Source organism: Genypterus blacodes, unplaced genomic scaffold (genome assembly GCF_046128005.1).
Source record: "Genypterus blacodes isolate CSIRO-AG114 ecotype Tasmania unplaced genomic scaffold, CSIRO-AGI_Gbla_v1 ptg000152l_1, whole genome shotgun sequence".
Lineage (NCBI taxonomy): Eukaryota > Metazoa > Chordata > Actinopteri > Ophidiiformes > Ophidiidae > Genypterus > Genypterus blacodes.
Genome location: NW_027466954.1, coordinates 160733 through 167500, shown reverse-complemented (window position 1 = coordinate 167500; position 6768 = coordinate 160733). Strand labels below are relative to the sequence as shown.

Here is a 6768-nt window from a genome sequence, read left to right as displayed (position 1 = left end):
ATGCAGAAATGAGAGTGAGAAGGAAAAGGCAGACCGGAGCAGAACATGGAGTTAATCCGAGTCCACATGGATTAACGATTAGCGTCTTCATTCAGTCTTACTGTAATCTCTGAGAGACATCAGAAAACATCCAGCATGTGCAGATCTGTCCAGAGACACACTCCTCTCTCTGGAGTTCATGGAGATTGCGTGTGGAAAAACTACAATACAGTGTTGTGATACACTCAGATTGTAGCTTGGCTTTGGGTCAGAACAGATGAGCGCTTGGTTGAGTCTTTATTGTCCACATGTGCACGTAGATTTACTGTAAATCAATGTGACTCTGCCCTGAGGTGAGACTGCTTAATCAGGTTAAGTGTGAGCAGGTAACTGAAGGAGTTTGCAGCTGTTCTGCCCTGCCTGTGTGTGTGTGTGTGTGTGTGTGTGTGTGTGTGTGTGTGTGTGTGTGTGTGTGTGTGTGTGTGTGTGTGGGTGGACTTGGTGAAACAAGAGCCCTGCAGACACCTAATATCTCCGAGCAGGAAGAGTCACATGAAAACAAAGACTGTGACTGTGAACATGGAAAAGGCCTCAGATGGTGGTGTCATATCAGCTGTGGGGATTTTTGGATCACAATCCTCCAAATCACAAGGTTGGGTTCACAATTTAGCAATCAGCCTCTGTAATCCGACCCCACCCCAATTTCAATCTGTAGTGTTTGAGTCCCAAACCATGAGCTGTTTTACAGAGCAACAGTTTCAGTGCTTAGATAATCTGTTCATGTTGGAGAAAAGTAATTATCCAGTCCATCGTCATCATCATCTGTTTCTAAGTTAGGCTCAAAACTCATTCTGCAAATTTGTATGAGAGTGAGACGACGCCCTCATCACTAAAGAGACAAGATGTCACTTGAGGCAACATAAGTGTGTGTGCTCCATGATTGCCTGTTCAGGTGTGACCAGCTGGGTCTGGAGCCCAATGCAAGCGAACACAGGCTCAGTCTCTTGACCCTTAACCTTCCTTAATGGTTAATACCAAACCCAGCCTGACAGGGATCTGCTGCCTGATGCTGCCACACGGCCTCTTCAGCGTTCTCCTTCACAGATCCAACAAATGAACCACGTTTAACACGGCTGACAGAGAGAATGGGACTGAAATCAGGTCAAACACAGCGAGATGTTTGATTCCTCAATTAATCGAGGTGGGAGGAAAGTGCAGAGTGCTTTATCTTGCCTGGGGATTTGTACGGTATTAGTGTAATCTTTCTCGCTGCGAGCAACAGGTCCGCTCTCATCTATCCCTCCTTCATCCTACAGATCAGAATAAATCATTTCACATCTGGGGCTGTGGCTCACTGCGTATCACAGAGGAGACTTACCCAGCAGCTTTAATGTGGAGCGTTACATCTTTCTATTCTAAATAGAGACGCTTTCCCAATGTCGTGGCGCTTTCAAGTTTAGCTGTCTGCTAGAAAGGAACGACTGAACCGAGAGAACTTCAGGTGAGGAATTTCATCTGTATTAATTTAATTTAATTTAATTTAATTTAATTTAATTTAATTTAATTTAATTTAATTTAATTTAATTTAATTTAATTTAATTTAATTTAATTTAATTTAATTGTGCTGATTCAACAGTTGGCTATTGAAAATCAGATATTAGACAGATTTTAAATTTTTGTATCTAAATCTACAGATTTGGATTGATAGATATGTAGTGTAATGATGTGTGTGAGCAGAGAGAAGAGAGAGAGAGTGTGTACCAAATATTTACATCTGACGATTCATTTGCCTGAAGCACAGATCAAAGGAATAATGCAAGGAAAAATTTCATGGATTTCAATTTTTAAACAAATGTTAGAAACAAAAATTTGTGCCTTTTCTTATTAAAAATTCACAAACACCACAATCAATCTCAATCTGACCGCAGTCTCACTGTCAGGACGGAGGCCTAGAGAGACGTCCATCTCTTAAAGGTCGAAGTCTCCAAACAACTCTGCTCAATAATTGACAAGACTCTCTCTGTCTCTGTCTCTGTCTCTGTCTCTCTCCCCCCTCTCTCTCTCTCTCTCTCTCTCTCTCTCTGTCTCTCTGTCTCTCTCTCTCCCTCCCTCTCCCTCTCACCCCCTCCCTCTCTCTCTCTTCCCCCCCTCCTCTCTCTCCATCACTCAGCTCTTTGTGGCTCACGGTATCCGGGTCGGGACAATAGCTGTCGTCCGTCCTCACCTCCACCATGTCCTGTTTCCACCTGCTGCTGCTGCGGCTGTTTGTGTGTTGATGACTGTGCTCTTGTCAGAGACGGAGACAGAGGAGCAGCTGCTGGTAAGAACGACCTCATCATATTAACTGGAAAGGAAATAGGACATTTTGTGTGAAATAAATTATATTATAAATAATATATTATTTAATTTAATTTCTCTAAAATCCTCCACATCCATCACACTTTTAGTCAACCTGTTGCCTGTTGTTATAGACTTTGTTGAATGAATCCTGTGCCTTTTGCATTCTGAAGTCTGAGTCTCTTTAGTTCAGCATGTGACTTCACACACTGGATGCAAATATAAACAAACTACACAGAGCTGTAACCTGAGACCTGAGGCGCTCTGAGTGTTTACTGAAGTGATTCTTGCTTGGTGCCAGAATTTAATTACCTACCAATGAACTGCTTCATCAGGTGATTAGACAGGTAACATACTGTAGGTAGGTTGTGGGTGAGTTAAGCAGGAGACATCCAGAGGTACAGATCAATGCAGAAACATCTGGATCTGCTTAAAATGTCTTTGGCAAAGGTCTTCCAGCTTCGCTCATCAGATAGATGATGTGTTGTGTTGTTTCAGAGAGCTGTGGAGCCATGAGGGAGCTCCTTTTTCTCCTCCTCGTCACGATGGAGGTCTCCTCTAAGTCTCACAGCAGCTGGTGTGAGCTGGGCTGTGACTGTCGAGGGGACCTTAAGCTCACCATCTGCTCACGGGCCTCCTTCACCCAGCTGCCCAGCAAGATACCCACAACCACAGAACTCCTCGATCTGTCCAACAACCAAATCTCTATCATCACCGAACACTCTCTCAGCAGAAACCGCAAACTTCGGGTTCTGCTCTTGCAAAATAACAACATCAGCGTCCTGGAGCACGGCTGCTTCTCGCCGCTGGAGTTCCTACAGAAGCTGGACCTGAGCTGGAACCGGATCTCCAGCCTGAGTGAAGGCTTTTCCCTGGGTCTGGTCTTCCTGCGAGAGCTGCAGCTGGCCCATAACCTCATCACCACTCTCGACAGCCGCAGTTTCCTGCACCTAGACGGCCTGCAGAGGCTGAACCTGACAGGCAACGCCATTCACACCATCCTGGTAAGTAAGGGAACTCTTAGTCTACATCTTTGCAAGTGTTTTGTGAGCTAAGACCACAAACTCTTTTGGGGAACAGGTGAGGTCCTTTGCATCCATGAGCACTCTGCGGCAGCTCCACCTGGAGAACAACCACCTGACATCGCTGAAGAGCGGCATCTTCTCCATGCTGCGATCTGTGGAAGTGCTCAACCTGGAGGGAAACAACATCAGTGAGACCGAGTTGGGGGTGTTCAAGCCGCTCACCAGCCTCACACTGCTCAACTTGGCCAACAACAAGCTGACCTCCATCTACTTCAAGACCTTCTTAAGCATTCACACCTACAGCACCCATGTCCTGCTGGAGGGGAACCCCTGGAACTGCGACTGTGACCTGCAGAGAGTCTTCAGGAAGCTGAGGAGCATCCAGAGGCTCTTCCTGGACGACTACTACAACCTGACCTGCAGGGAGCCGGCCGTCCTGGAGGACTACAGGCTGATAGACGTGGACACAGAGCTGTGCATTGCTGAAACGGTCACGGTGCTGATCATCACCGTCACCGTGGTGATAACTGTGCTGGCCGCCATGCTGATGGGGGAGAGGAAGAGGAAGAAGAAGAAGAGAGGAAAGCACTGGACACAGCAGGGAGACGTTTCAGACGAGTCGGATTACTGAATAGATCTGTCTCTCTCTCTCTCTCTCTCTCTCTCTACTCTGACGTGTAGAGTTTAGAGTTTCATCTTTCTTATTGTTTCTCTCTGTTCAGCCTAAACAGCACACATGATTCTAATAGGCTATACCAATTTAATGGACATAATACAGTAGTGTGTGTGTGTGTGCATTCTAATCTAGATGAATGGAGGGATGATCTCAAAATGATGGTGTTGTCATGTGATAAAATCTTAAATGAAATTTTGTGGCTTTTTATGTAGAAAAGTATCATTAAAGTCAAGCTCTTACAGCAGTCTGTGTGTTTCTTTCAACTGTTATCATTGAATAACGAGCCATAGAATCTGATGTCGCTCACAAGAACTGTTTCAATGTGACATAGAATGGAAGACTATAGTGCCCTCTGCAGGTACAGCACTTTACTGCAGCAGCGTTTTCCCTCACTTGGCACTGAATACATATTATAACCAACGTCGATAACAATTGTTTGCTCCAATTGAATGCAAACCTGCTGTTAATGTTGACTTTAGTTTAACACTGACACTGTTCTGACCCCCACTGAGTATTTGAGCTTATTTGATTACACTCTCTAAATGTTTTCACTCTGTTAGATGTTAAACGCATCGCATCGTTTCAGGGAGACGTGCTCCGTGGGGACGTTTATACGTTTATACTCTTTACACCGCAACCTCAAACGGGTCGCAGTGCATTCTGGGATGTGTAGTTCGCGATCGACCGGCGGGGCAGATCTGATAAACTTCAGATTTATCTCGCGATAATTACGCGATACGATTGTACAGCGGGTCGGATGTCTATCTTACATCATCGTTACATCATCGCTACATCATCAAGCCTCTTCTTGATGAGCCGACCTTTAGAAAGAGACAAAACCTCTTCCAAATTAAACATGTCCCACCCGCACTCAATCAGTCATGGTTGAACCAGGCTCAATAAGAAATTGCTGTGCTTGTTTACCCCAACAAGAGACAGGTGCAGAAAAGAATCACAGGCGCCTGATCCCCCAACGAGATGACAGCAAAAAGTAAGAACTAAAGGCTACTGATGGGAACTGACACATGCTGCTGTGTCAAACTGTATCTGTGTGTGTTATTTTCCATACAGGCCTGGGAGCACTAAGTCTTTGCACATGGTTTATGTGTGTTGCAGTGGCTGCTGCTGCACACACTCCAAAACTTATACAATGCTGTTTTGGGTTCAGGTCTATTTATTGAAATGTATTTGAAAAAGCCAATGGACAAATTTCAGCTTCGAGCATTTCAACTCCAAGCATTTTAACTCCAAGCATTTCAATTCCAAGCATTTCAACTTGCTGAATTTGCAAGTTCTTACATGGAACTTCTATATTTGCTCGTCACTTGAAAGGGTTAAAGACGTTGGACTAGGTGCCTCCCAAAAATCCAACCCCTCGTCCTCGCCGTGGGAGGTGGAGACGGGTCGATCCAGGTTTGAGTCCCGACAGGCTGTGTTTGCATAATGCTGGGTAGCTTTGTGAATAATAAAGGTGTGTGTGTGTGTAACCCCCCCATAGAACTGTGAGCCACACTCCCCTCCTGCTGGGCTCCTAGACGGACTACCTGGGCGCCAGGTAAGGTTCATGTTAATCACATTGCTTCCAAGAACTCCATGAAGCAGCAGGAACTTCTTTTGATTTTACACTTAAGAACTGTAATTATAAATTCAGTTAAGTTGTAAGTGAGTGAGTGGACTGGACATAAGGAACACACATGACAGGTGTCATTGTGTCCAATTAACCCTTGATTGGAAGTATTTGTTTGTGCATTTTGTACCCTAACCTCGTTTGTTTGTCTCCCTGTGTTCACCCCTCTCTCTACACAGCCCATGATGCGTCTTGTAACGACCCGTACGGTGGTGCGCTGTCGTCCTGAATATATCTGAACCAACCGGATCATCGACCAGCAACACTGATGTCATTGGAGACTTTGTGCTAAAATGATGTCATTTCAACATAACCTTGGCTGGCTGTGCTTAGTTGCTGTTGCTCTGTTTGACTTAATTCACAAGAACACTACACATCCTGGTTCTCTTTATTGTTTTAGGCCTCTTCTTTTTCTGTCTGTTCCTCTTTCAGTGTGTAAAACAATCTACACAATGCTTCATAACTGCAAATGCTTTCTTCAATAAAATACTCAAATGCAACCCAGGAGTCAAGTCTGTCTGTCTGTGTGATCTCTGCTTCCTCCAGTCCCTGTGGACAGGCAGCACACAAACAAACGTCTCTGTCCATGGTGCTGAAATAACAGCTGACCAATCATCAGGTGGATCATTTTGTTGTTTTTATTTTTCTGTATGAGCATAAAGCTTAAACAGAAGGGGCAAAAAATATAACTAGTTACAAAAATTCTAAGACCCCCTCGTGGAGCCAGGCCTGGCCAGTCCAGTTGCCTAAAAGTTCCTTCTCGGTTGCCATGGAGACCAGTGTTGACAGTCGAGCCTGTAGTGATTTCTTCAATATATTTTAGTGCGTTTTAGTTCAAACAAGTTCTGGAAGTCAATTTTAGCTTCGTGTTCCTATTTATGTCTTTAAACCGAAGTGTAAGGAGTGAAGCTGCCAACATTCACCGATGGCTTCCGTTTTTTAGTCTCACTCCTCTAAAACAAAGTGTGTGTCGCGATAAAGCGTCTAAAACCCCGACAAGTACCGCACACATACACAACACTGGGTGAAGCCATTTTGAATGCAGGAGCGCTTGCGCGAGCTTCGGTTCCCTTGGAAACACGGCGATAGCTCCGTGTTCTCCGTGTTGCGTTCAAGAATGTCGT

At 44.8% G+C, this 6768-nt stretch overlaps 1 pseudogene; it reads left to right on the top strand.

Annotated features, from left to right (window-relative positions):
* LOC143012697 (uncharacterized) overlaps positions 1 to 4261 on the top strand; it is a 6116-nt pseudogene extending 1855 nt beyond the window's left edge.
* Positions 4262 to 6768: the final 2507 nt, after the last annotated feature.